The sequence below is a fragment of the Equus caballus genome, chromosome 23 (genome assembly GCF_041296265.1).
Source record: "Equus caballus isolate H_3958 breed thoroughbred chromosome 23, TB-T2T, whole genome shotgun sequence".
Taxonomy (NCBI): Eukaryota; Metazoa; Chordata; class Mammalia; order Perissodactyla; family Equidae; genus Equus; species Equus caballus.
In genome coordinates this window covers 19970231-19983578 of record NC_091706.1, presented here as the reverse complement: position 1 = coordinate 19983578, position 13348 = coordinate 19970231, and the positions used below count along the sequence as shown (strand labels likewise).

Sequence of the window (13348 nt, the reverse complement as noted above, 5' to 3'; positions counted from 1 at the left end):
GTTGTCCAATATGGCAGCCACTAGCATTGCAGCTATTTAAATTTAGGTTTAAGTGAATTAAAATTAAATAATGTTAAAAATTCACTACCTCAGATATTTAGAAGTCCTCCAAATATCATGGTCTAGGATTGCTAGGTTTTTCAATTCCAGAGGCAACCTCAAAACTACAAGGTAAATTACCATAGAGGATGGATAGAAAATTCTATTGATATCATCATTCATCTTTTTTTTCTTTGCAATTTCTTGGGAGTGAATTTTAAATTTCAAGCTACAAACAATGTCTGAATCATGCCAAACATGTAAAGGGAATGGGAAGATATTTTTCAATTACCTAGTTACATTAGATGGCAAAACATTCATAAATACACGGTAAGTCGATTGCAATTTTCATTTGGATAAACATTGAGCCACATAGTGACTAAAAGAAAGTAGAGAAGAACTAAAACTCTGTCCTTAGATGACAGGTCTAAGATATCAAGGTGCTTGCTGGCCCAGAAATGCGGTCAGTGTACGGTTTTTCTCTTGTGCAATTAAAAGAGTTGTCAGTGGGGAAGAATTACATCATTTAGGCTACCAAGGAAGATTCAAAAGCAAAATAACAGTAGTATTTAGTGGTGTAGGAGCACACCTAAAAGCTAAGACACCATACCCCATCCTAACTTTGCTAAATATGCAACCATAGGCAAATTACACACCATCTCTTGATCTCAACGTAATCAAATAGTGTACATTATTTACATAAGACTCAAGGATATCAAGAGGTTTATGAGTGTAGAGAAAGGATGCTGCTAAACAAAGAACCAATAAATACCCAAGAGCACCGTAACACTGTAGATGACACCTACATACAGATACAGATCACATTATTTTCACAACAATGAGCAGTAATATGCGCACAGACAAGCCCCCAAAATAACATCAGCTAGCAACATCAAGGAAGGACTATTAGCCAACTTATTAATTAGGTTTTGGTCCTGTCTTCTATTATTAAGGCTAATTATTACTGATTTTTTAAGACTGCTTAATTTTGTTATCAATCTATTAGTAAATGATATTGTATTTGAATTTTTAGTTTGTATGTGAAGACCCTGGTTCAGTCAGTCCTTTTCAGACCAACATTTACCACCAAGGCCTAGTGCCTTAAAGCAACAAACTATGCTTCTGAGGTGACAGATAATAAACCAAATACTGATCTGTTAACATGCTAATTGCTTTCCCCTGCTACAGAATAACCATATATCAAACCTTATCGTAGTACATAGATATATTCAAACAAAACTCTATTGCACATCTAAGATCCAGGTCATTACGTTACTAATACTAGATTATTTCTTGGAGCGATTTTACAGAATTTGGATGTATTATAATTAATATTCACAATAATGCTCTGGAAACCAAATAGAAAACAAAATTTGCCAAAGAAGACATCTGAGATATAAACCAATACTAAGCAAAGGATAAATTACTGCAGCCTAATTTGCAAAGCTGTCCCTCATATAACATGTTTGCTTTAATTTGGTGCCAGATTGACAGAATTTTTAAATGTATTATCTATTTAATGTTCATGACACTGTCTTAAAGGGCAACTTTCCTAGAGTGAAAATCCTGTGCTTGTAACTCAGAACCTTAAAGCTGAGAGAGGCCTTTTTCATTTGTTAGTCCAAGCTGGGAAATGAGGATTAAGAGCAGGAAAATGCTTTTCCACTGATAACTCTATTTGGCTGCCTTGCTTGCGGAAGAAAATGGAGAAGCTCTTGTTTAGGTCAGAGTTGCCTAACAAAGGAAAAATGATCAAGTACCCTAGGAAATAATTCCAGAGCTCGTAATCCATTGGCTTCATCTACAAGGATGCCCCAAGCAAAAACAGACGAAAAAGGAAGAGAAGCATGATGAAGTTTTGGTCATTCCACATTGTGTCTGTGTGGAATTTTTTTGATCTGTGTCTCCATACCAGACCCCTCTGCTGACTTTCATTCCTTATTTCCAACCATCTGCTGGCAATTCTCTGCTCAGATACCCTAGAGGCACCTCAACGTGAATGCCCAAAATGGGACTCATCATCTCCTCGCCAAGCTGCTTCTCCTTTACTCTAGTTGCTCAGGGCCAGCTTCATGGGCGGGTGACCTGTGCATCTGCACAGGCACCATGTTTAGAAGGGCCCCATACTTAGTTTAACAGTCTGCTGTTGCAATCTTTAATTCTTAATAAGTTTTGAATATTTTCATTTTGCACTGGGCCCCCAAAATTATGTGGCCAGTCCTGTCTCTACAGGAGTGACATCGCCATTACTCCTGTCACTGAAACCAACCACCTGGGACTAATCCCCGATTCTCCCTTCCTTCATTTCCACGCCCAATCACGCTGTTTCACGCCCAGGGTTTTGTACCAAGCAAAGCCTCACCTTGCGTGGAGTGCCTTTTTCCCCTTCTTCAGAGAGTTAGCTTCCACTGTCCTTTCATTGTTAATCAAGATTCACCTCTACCAGAGATACTACTGATGCCCCTGTCTGCTACTGACTCCTCCTCTTGGTCCTCCACCTGCACAGACCTGTCCCTACATCTGTCATTTTGTCCTTGTGTCACTATCTTGTCTCTCTTCTCCCAACTGACTGTGAGCCTCTTGATGGCTGATTTTATTTTCTTTTTATCTCCAGTTCCCAGCTCAGTGTTTGGCATATAGAAAATATTTTAAAAATATTTATTGAATAAGACTGCTATTATTTCAAAAAAGTTTACTAATTCACTTTTGAAAAACGCAATTGCTTGATCTGTACAAATGTTCTTCCCTTTTAAAACAAGATTCATTTTCTTCTAAAGCGATCCTCTCATTTCCCTCCTGCACCTTCAGAGAAACTCACCACAGCCAACTGCTCCAGAGCTTATGTTACACCCCAAATGCATTTTTAACCATCCTCCAGGACATAGTCCCTTGGGGTCACTTCTGCAAGTAAGAACAGCTGGGCCCCCTATGCCTCTGGGAGCTTCCAGACAGTGCTGGCTCATACACAATGAATGGTATGTGCTGAAAAGTTGCCAGAGTTCCCTGGCAATGCCACCAAGATTCCAGGATACAGGAAAGCAAACTGGGAAGCAGAGGGACAAGAAGTCTCTCACTAACCCCAGGCCCCCATTTGCTCTCATGGACCTTCAACAGTCATCAGATTGGACATCCTGGGAAATCCTATTTAAAAAACAATCTCTTGATTTGGCTGCAGCAGGGAGTTAAAAGGAACCATCCCATCCCCATCATCAGAAGCTAGTCAGCCTTGATCATCACCTCATCATTCACTGAACATCTACTGAGGGAAACGCGCTGGGTGAGGTATTATCAAGGGAGATAACCGCCAAGAAGTCCCCACATTCAGGAAATTAAGAATATTATTATGAGATAGATAAATTTCATTAATGCCTTACTACTCCAAGTGTGGCCCGCAGACCAGCAGCATCAGCATCCCCTGGAAGTTTATCAGAAGTGCCAAATTTCAGGGGCCTCCTCAAGACCTCCTGAATCAGATCTGCATTTTGCCAAGAGCACAGAAGAGCCACATGAACACCCTAGGCCAAGAAGCGCTTACACATCCCTCCCAGGGCTAAATACTGACTCCTTTTAGCTTGAATCGAGTTCCAATCTCAGTTGCAAAACATGCCCTAATGTCTTCTGATCATAATCTCATTTTTTTTCCATCTCTGGACTCCCCATCCGGCTCTCTGATACTTCATAGGAGCAGCAACTTGAATCCTTCATCACACACAGTGGGAACTAGGATAACACTGTGCTCTCTACAGAATGCCTATCATGCAGGCATGTCAATCTCATATTAGATTCTCCATGGGGCAAATTCTGAGATTTCCATTCCTGCAATGTTTCTAAGTTGTCCCCAAAAGCTACTTAGAAAATGAATAACTTAAAAATTCAAGTGACTAACAGACCTTACATTTTAAACACAATACATTATTGCTGTACATTTTCCACAATCAAGATGGGTCTCAAAGTGTGACATGGCTTTATCTAATTATTAGAGTTGAAAAACTCAAGATTCAGCTGGAGAGCAAGTACAGTGGGCAAATTCTTACTACAGCAGAGCCTGACCTTGTCCTTACTCTTAGTATTGTGACACACACAAACACAAACACAAACATACACACAAGCAAGTATATAGTTACTACTAAGAATTCCAAATATACATATATACATTTTCCGTACATATTGGGTGTTTTTTATTTAAGCTGTATCATTTGAAGCACTTCTACCTTGCAATCTTGGAGGCCAAGATGCATGAGAGCGTTATTTCATTTTGTTTTTTTTTAAATTTTACAGGAAGTTTGGTATATTGACAGTCACCGAAATCAGCAATTCTTAAGCTAGTTAGCCTCAAAACTTCTTTACACTATTGAGGACCTATAGAACTCTTATTTGGGTTGTTTATATCAATGTCTGCTGAGAAAATTTTTACATACTCAATTTTTCAATGAAATAAAAATAATAAGAAATCCACTGCACATTAACATAAATTACATATTTCTATGAAAAATATATTTTACTTACAAAATAATAACTAATTTAGTGAGAAAAGTAGCATTGTTTTACATTTTTTCAAATATCGTTTATGTCTGGCTCAAGATAAGACAGGTGGATTCTCACATCAGTTTCTTTATTCAACGTGTTGCCCTATCACCTATCACAGAGCCTCTGGAAGACTCCACTGTACATTTGTGAGAGAACGAGAGTGGAAAGGCAAACAATATCTCAACAAGGGTGACAAGACAATTCAATGGAGAAAGAATAGTTATTTCAAGAAATGGCTCTGGGACAACTGGATGTCCACATGCAAAAGAATAAAGTTGGATACCTGCTTTACATCCTACACAAAAATTAACTCAAAGTGGATCCAAGATGGGGAGTGGCTGTGTGATATAATTTATATTAAGAAATATACATTTTGGTTTCTCCCAGTTTCTGACAAACAGCTCCTAAAACTCAGAATTTCCTAAGAAGTGAGAGCAATAAGGGTGTCTTCTGTTATGTTAATGAGGTGGCTTTTGGGAAGCACCTAAGGATGGGGGCTGGTTGCCAGGGGAACCAATCAGGTGATTAGAGGTTTGGAATTCTTAGTGCCTCCCCCTGAGCTGGGGGTTAGGGACTGGTGATTGAGTTCAATCACCAAGGACTAATGATTTAATCAATCATGACTGTGTAATGAAGCCTCCATAAAAACCCAAAAGGATGGGGTTCAAAGAGCTCCTGGTTGGTGAACACATGGACATGTGGGGAGAGTGGCCTGCTCCTAGAGGACATGGAAGCTACGTGCCCTTTCCCCATACTTTGCCCTATGTAGCTCTTCTGTAGGGCTGTTCCTGAGTGGTACCCTTTTAGGATAAACTGGTGATCTAGTAAACAGGATGTGTCTCTGAGTTCTGTGAGCCAGTCAAGCAAATTAATCATACCCACACATGAGGTCATGGGAACCTCCAATCTATAGCCAGTGGGTCAGAAGCCGAGGTGACAACCTGGACTTGGGACTGTCACTTGAAGGGGAGGGCAGTCTTGTGGGCCTGAGCCCTTAACCTGTGGGTTCTGATGCTATCTCCAGGTAGACAGCATCAGAATTGAGTTGAATTGTAGGTGCAGCTGGTGTCAGAGAATTGTTGCATGTGTGGGGAAACCCCCTCATACAGTGGAATTGGTACAGAACCCTCTTAGGCTGTTAATGGGTACAGGTTTATTTGGGAGATGATTAAAATGTTTCAGAATTAGACGGTGGTGATAGTTGCGCAGCCTAGTGAATATACAAAAATCCACTCAATTGTACATTTTTAAATGGTGAGTTTATTGTATGTCAATTACATATTAACACAACAATCAATCAAAGATCTGAATAGAAGAGCTAAAACTATAAAATTGATATAAGAAAATATAGGCTTAAGTCCTCATGACCTTGGATTAGGCCGTAGTTTCTTAGCTATGACATCCAAAATATAAGCAACAACAACAACAAAAAAAACAGATACAGCGGGTATCTTCAAAATTTAAAAATTTTTGACGCCACCAAGAAAGTAAAAAGACAGCCCACAGAATGGGAAAAAATATTTGCAAATCATTTATTGTATAAGCGGTTTGTATCCAGAATATATAAAGAACTCTTACAATTCAATAATAAAAAGACAACCCAATTTAAAAACAGGCAAAAGATCCAAATAGAGAGTACTCCAAAGAAGATATGCAAATGGCCAAGAAGCACATGAAAAGAAGCTCAACATCAAGGAAATGCAAGTCAAAACCACAATGAGACACCACTTCACACCCACTAAGATGGCATAATCAGACAGATAAGGGTTAGCAAATAAGTGGAGAAATTTGAAACCATTATGCACTGCTGGTGGGAACACAAACTGGGCAGCCACTTGGGAAAACAGTTTGGCCGTTCTTCAGAAGATTAAACATAGAGTCACCACATGACCCAGTAATTTCAAGCCTAGGTATATACCCAAGAGAAATGAACTATGTATCTATACAGCAAGTTTTACAAGAATGTTCACTGCAACATTATTCATGTTAGCCAAAAGGGGGAAACAATCCAATTGATGAGTTAATAAATAAAATGTGATCTATCCATACAATGAAATATTATTCAGCAATGAAAAGGAAAGAAATATTGATATGTGCTACAAAATGGACAATCTTGAAAACATGCTAAGTGAAAGAAGCCAGACACAAAAGCCCACATATTGGACAATTACATTTTTATCAAATGTGTACAATAGACAAATCCATAGAGACAGAAAGTAGATTAGTGATTACCTAGGGGTGAGAGGTTTGGGAGGAAGTGAGGGTATGACTGCTACAGGGCTCAGAGTTTCTTTCGGGGATGATGAAAGTTCTAAAATTGATTGTGGTGATGCTCACACAATTCTGTGAATATATTAAATTTATACACTTTGAGTACGTGCATGAATTTTAAAGTATGTGAATCATATCTCAATAAAACTGCTACCCAATAAAAGCAAACAACATCTTCACATTATTTTGAAATTACTTTGAACCTCATAGATGCCCTGAAAGGATCTCAGGGACTTCCAGGGGTCCCGGAACAACCTTGAGAACCGCTGACCCAGACAAAGCATCTAGACTTGCTGTTGGAGGTCATCTTCCTAGAAGTCATTGCCCCCTTCCCCTTCCTCCTTCTGGGAAGAGGCCAGGGTTTTTGGTATTGACCCCTCTCCCATGCAGAACTCCACCAGGAGGGAAGTTGGTCCCACCCTGAGTCCCAGGGTCAGGCTCCAGTCACCTTAAGATAATCAGTAAATTCCCTTCCACTGATGACAGTCACTGGTTCAGGGTTGGGCATGTGGCCTAGGAGGTCTGATCAGAGTGACTGCAGGACTTTTGCTTGGAATGCTGAGTCAGAAGAGGTTTCTCTCTTCCTCTGGAGGGGACCCTATGAAAACGTGAGAACTGGAACTACTACAACCATCCCAACAGCAGTCCGAGGATAAAGCCATCACAAAAGGCAGGACGGTCCTTGAATTAAGTCCTTAACCCAGGACTCCTGGATATATGAGCCAGTAAATGTCCTTAATGTTAAAGTCAGTTTGAATTAGAGTTTGCTAGATGAGTGAAAAGTATCCAGCTATATACTGTCCAACCGATGTGAAGCTAACAGGATTGCATTGTCCTCACAGTCAATGCACTCTGCCATTGCTTTGAGGACGTCAAGACATAAGATCTTAGCAGACCATTGAAATAACATTACATTTTTTCAGAATACATTTAATACAAAGAGCTGGCCCATGTAATCTAGGCCTAAAAACGTCAGAGCTGGGCCACAGTATTTAACAAACTGTCTCTCCCTTCTGTTCCTTTCGTGTCTGATTTTCAGTGGACCCTGAACTGCATTCTAGATGAGTTTGATAGAGAAATGTGTGGGATTGTCCTTCTAGCAGAAAAGGTGTGGCTGGGGCCGGCCCCAGGGCCGAGTGGTTGGGTTCGCGTGTTCCACTTAGGCGGCCCAGGGTTTGGATCCTGGGCGGAGACATGGCACTGCTCATTAGGCCATGTTGAGGCCGCGTCCCACATGCCACAAGTAGAAGGACTCACAACCAAAATATGCAACTATGTACTGGGGGGATTTGGGGAGAAAAAAAAGCAGAAAAAAAAATGAAAAGGTGTGGCTGTTATTTGCTCTTGGCTTGGATTTCACAGCAGGATTGTCATGGGACCCGACACTCAGCTTAGCACATATGGATGTCTGCATGTGACCATCCAATTCCTGCTCCAACAGAGAAGAAACTCAGGGAGCAGGAGCTACTCCCCTTTTTTAAAACTAAATTGATTATAGTAGTACTCTCCATTTGGATGGTGTTTTGACAGTCACAACGTGCTTTTCAACACATCATCTCAGGTCTTGCACAATCAGAAACTGATAGGATTTGGGCTAAAAAACATTAGATTCTAAGTCAAGACCTTCCCACTACTTAGGATTACCTCTAATACACCTTCACATAATATCAAGATAACACTTGATATTTTTTTCAGCGCTTACTGTGGGCCGGGGACTAAGCACTTGACATATGAGATGGCTTGTAGCTGCGCAGAACACATCAATTCAGTAAGGACTGAACTGATATTTAGTAACACAAACTAAGAAGAATTATCCAATAATTTTTCTTGTCCTGGAATTTGATCACACAGAGATTCCCTGAAATAAGCCAGGGTTTACGTAACTTCTTATTAAACTCTCCTGACAGTTTTATTGTAACAATAATTGTAACTCACTTTGACCTATTCTGACAGACACTACTGCTTGCTCAGCCAACAGCCATCCCTGCCCCTCACCACAGACACACACACACATCTCTCCATTCCCCCCATTATGGCAAAGTCCATCTCTCGTTATAGAGAGTGAAGAGTGAAGACACCAGACACACATCATCCTAGACTCTTCTGCAGCTAGGGCATGGGTATATGACCCAATCCTGGCCAATGGGATCCGATGAGAAGATTTATGAGGGCCTCTAGAAAAGGTGTTCTTCCATGATTAAAAGAAATGCATGAGGAAATACCGCGTTTTATATGGTGGATGTGGTAGTGTCTAGCAACATCCAGAATTACTGCAGCCATCTCATAATCATGACGACTGGGTGACATAGCTGGTGTGCTGAGGATGGCAAAGTAGAAAGGTGGAAAGTGTCTGGGTCCATGCAGAGCTGCTGAACAACACTGAAGCTGCCCTACCTCTGGACTTCTCCTTAGGTAAGATAATAAGTGTCCTTACTATTGAAGCCATGTTAGCTGGCCTGCTGTCTTACTTTCAGCCTAAAGCATCCTAACTCTCAAGTCTCAAGAGGCAGTGCTCCAGAGAAGAAAGGGCTCCGGACTTTGAGTCAAATGACCTGGGTTCTGGTTCACTTACTTCCCAGGTGACCCAAATTGCTTCATCTCTCTGGACCTCCTTTTCCATACCTATAAGATTGAGATAAAACGGAGATAATATAAGAGAGTTATAAAAATCACAGGAGATAATATGTATACAACCACTCTGTCAACAGCAATGTTTTATGCAAATGTAATTGATTTTATGTAATAAGTAAACCATACACTTTTAAAACTGGAGTCATCCATCTATCCAATTCCCTTATTTTACAAAAGAAGAAACATTGACTGCAATGTCAAATGACTCAATGTTACACAAGTGGTTAGTAACATAACTAAACCACACATCACCTGATTCCCAATCTAATGTTGTCATGCTACCCTCATGCTGATAAGTAATGAGACAGACTAAATGTTGGACACTCATTCATTCAGCAAGTGTTTACTGAACACATACTATATGTCAGATTCTACTCTAGCTACTGGGGACTCCTTGATGAACAACAACAACAACAAAATGTTCCTGAACTCATGGATTTAACAGTGTGGAAGGGATATTAATCTATATCTACAAGTATTTGCTGAGTGCCTACTATGTGCTTGGACTATGCTAGGATTTCTACTCAAATCCAGATCCAAATTTGCAGCCGATTCCAACAATATCAACCATGTATACCAGGCTTTGCTAAAGAATGAATAATGTGAAAGTCTACAGATTACTCAATAAAAGTCAGCATTAAAAATAGCAGGTTCATTAGAAGGACTTAGGAATACCATGCTGGCATCCAAAAACGTGGACAGATGGGGAAGATGGCTAGGACTCCGCTCCACTTGAAAGAGGAAGACTGAATGAAAGAGGTTACAGCTCAGCCACGTCCTTCTACAGTCTCCAGGATCAAGGGTTGGCTCAATCTGAAAAGACCAGTAGAGACCATTTAGAGACTCCTTCCCTTCCCCAGGCCTCTGTCTGGTGCCCTAGACTCTGCTTTGCTCCTTTTTGTCAATTTGAATTCCTCTTCCACCCTACCTAAACATTCACATGCAAATGACAAAGAACCCCAGACCCTGTGAAAAAAGACAGAGCAAGTGGCTTTTGGTATCTCCTCCTGGGAATGGCTATCAGGCTGCTGAGACCTGCCATTAGGTCGGTTGTTGGGGAGTTTTCTTTGCCAAAATACAGCACAATATATAATTTGGAAAAAGAATACTTAAAGAATATTTAAAAGCTGTTGTTTTTCAAAAAGAACCCATAAACCACCTCTTGCGCAGGTTACGGAGGGAGGATGTCTTCGTCACTGTGCAACAGTCCACACACTCCTTTAATTTGGTGATTCCAAGGAATGGAGGAAAAAGGCGAGGAAGGAAGGAAGGAAGGACAGATGGACTTCCCAGGGTACATACTGGTGACTCCAAAAGGTTCTTTAAAAAAAAAATCATTTTGTTCTCACTCTAAACAAATGGAAAGTTTCTTGGGACCTTACACCCAGAAGCGCAATTTCAATTCCTGGGTACAGAACACTCTAGGAAGGTACAAGGTCCAAAATTATCAAAATAAAAACCTTTTAATTCATTTTAATTGGTTAAATGATAATTTTCACTTAAGGGCAGCAAAAGATGTGCCACAAAATGAAACATTGGATTTCTTGTCAGAATGCCAAAATCAACATTTTGGAACATGGCATTTTACGTCTTTGGCATCAGTTGGGCAGAACAAACTCTAACTTTCCAAACTGTTATTGGGCTGTCAAAATTTATTGTTTCCCAGAACACCAGACAACAAATACACGTCCTTTGGGGACGGCTTATCTATTCTGAGCAAGACACAGTCCAGAAAGGGGAAAAAGTCAGGGGCGTTCCCACCAAGTGAGCCTGGACAGGGCAGACAGAGGGCTGAGAGAGCAGAGGAGAAGTCCACAGCCCACTGCCTGCTCTTGCCCCTCATTATCGCCATGTTCAGGATGGGTTAAAGGACTTGTACATGCACTTTAGGACTTAAAGCAAAGAGCACAATCACTCTCTCTGGATCACAGGACAGTACACGGCAAACGTTTGTGTGCAACCCTGTGGCAGCAGGAAAACTGCCCACGCTGCTAATCCTTTCATTATTAAGTTTAGCAGCAGTGCTTAGCTCAGAATGAAATCAAGATCCTCCAGAACATTCAGTGGGCAGGGAGCTCAATCCTGGAGCTTCAAGCCTTGGAGTAGGTGAGAAGAGGAATTCCCAGAGACAAATAAGTAAATATACGCAAGAGTCAGCAGCTAATGATGCTGAGCCCTGACATGACTGCCAGATTGTGCGCACCGAGTGGGCCATGGCAGCGGGCACGCACCAGCCTACATATACACGCACCGAAAGTGCACACATGCGCGCACACGCCCACACAAACACACACGCCCTAGCAGCTCACACCAGATCTCCTGCAAGCACAAAGGCACTTGCTACCCGAGGATGGGACTGTCAGCAAAACTGTCTTCTCCCAAACAACTCTCCCTTCTCCAGCTTGGGCGAGAGCGAACGTCCACCAACAATCCAAGGGAAGTTTTTTCCCCGGGACCCAGGTCCCGCAGGGTCCCTCCCTGCCCGCCTCCCAGCCCTTTTCCTTCGTCTGAAACAGATTTCACAGGATTCCTTCTGAGGTAGCTCCAGTTCCGCGCAGCGCGCGCCCCTCCCTCAAGGCTGAAGCTCCGGGCAGCCTGGCCTCTCTCACTCCCAGGAAACGTCACCTCCGCCCCACGCGAAAAAAGGGCGCGGGAAGGGAGACGGCAGGGAGCGGGAGCGGATCCCTGGGGCTGAGGACACCATCGGAACCCAGGTGCCGGAGAGAGAAATGAGGCAACCCAGGCTGATGCATCCCTTCTCCACGTGGAAGAAGGGAGGAAGAATAGTGGCGACATGCAGGTACCCCTGTGGGCTCTCAGAGCTCCCATTTCCTGGTGTGGTGGAGGACAGAAGGGTTAGGGTCTCCAGGCAGACAGCTGCCCCGTGCCCCAAGCCTCGCCTCAGCGAGACGTGCGCATAGCATGCGCTCGGGAAAGAGCCAAGCGCGGAAACATGCGACTGGCGCCTGCCTGGGACACTGTTCCCCATTGTTTGGTTGGCTCCCAGCCTCAAAAGGCAGAGGAACTGAAATCTGGCTTTCCAGTAGGCGCCAGGGTGCGGGTCCACGCCCCTGCCAGCAAACGCCCACCGGCGGAGCCCCACTCCCCGCCTCGCCCCGCGCGTCCCAGGCTCCTTTGTCCCGCGCTGCCCACACCTGCGTGCGTCCAGAGATCTCCTAGTCGTCCAGTGCATTTGACCTCCTGGGTGAGCGAGGGGATGCTGGAGCTCCAAAGAGGATCATTTTCACGGTTCTCCTGCCTCTCGGCACCCAGTGGCAGGAGGCGAACATGCATCGCGGCCCGGAGGAGGGAGCCGGAGGTTCGGGGCCGGGGTGGCGCTGGTCGGCGCGGGGACACACCCATGCGCACGCACCATCCCGACACTGGGAACGGCTAAGCCAAGGGACATCAGTGGAGACGGGCGCCTGTGGCCACACGTGCTGGGCATCCGGGGCGCGGCAGGCGGGTCCCTCCCTCGCTCTCCCTCCTCCTCCCTCCCCTCCGCCTCGCCCATTCCCTTCCCCGCCTCCTCTCGTCGCTCGCCCTCCTGCGCCTCCCTCCGCCTGGATTTCCTTGCCCAGGCCGCCCTGAGCCGGTGACTGCCGGCAGGCGCGCAACTCCCTCACTCCCACGCGTGCCGAGCAGCGTGAGGAGAAGGCGGAGGGACGGCTGGCACTGGTGGCCTGGGTGCCCCGGCAGTGGGCTGCTCCGGCGTCGCTGCGTTGGGCTGGGCCCGGCCGCCTCCTGCTCCCGCCGCGATCGCTCTGGCTCCTGCTCGCGCTAGTCACTGCCCGGGCTGCCCTACTCCTCTGTCCCACAGCGCCCTGCTTGGCGCGTCCCCAGGGACCTGGCCGCAGGCGGGGGTGGAGGGCGATGCTGG

General features: G+C 43.9%; 1 long non-coding RNA gene across 1 annotated transcript; it reads right to left on the bottom strand.

Moving 5' to 3' along the window:
* Window positions 1-5806: 5806 nt before the first annotated feature.
* Window positions 5807-13094, bottom strand: LOC138920315 (uncharacterized). The gene is made up of 3 exons (XR_011431291.1): window positions 12624-13094; window positions 10144-10281; window positions 5807-9459 (listed from the first exon to the last, which is right to left on the bottom strand). It is a non-coding gene; the product is annotated as an uncharacterized lncRNA (long non-coding RNA).
* Window positions 13095-13348: the final 254 nt, after the last annotated feature.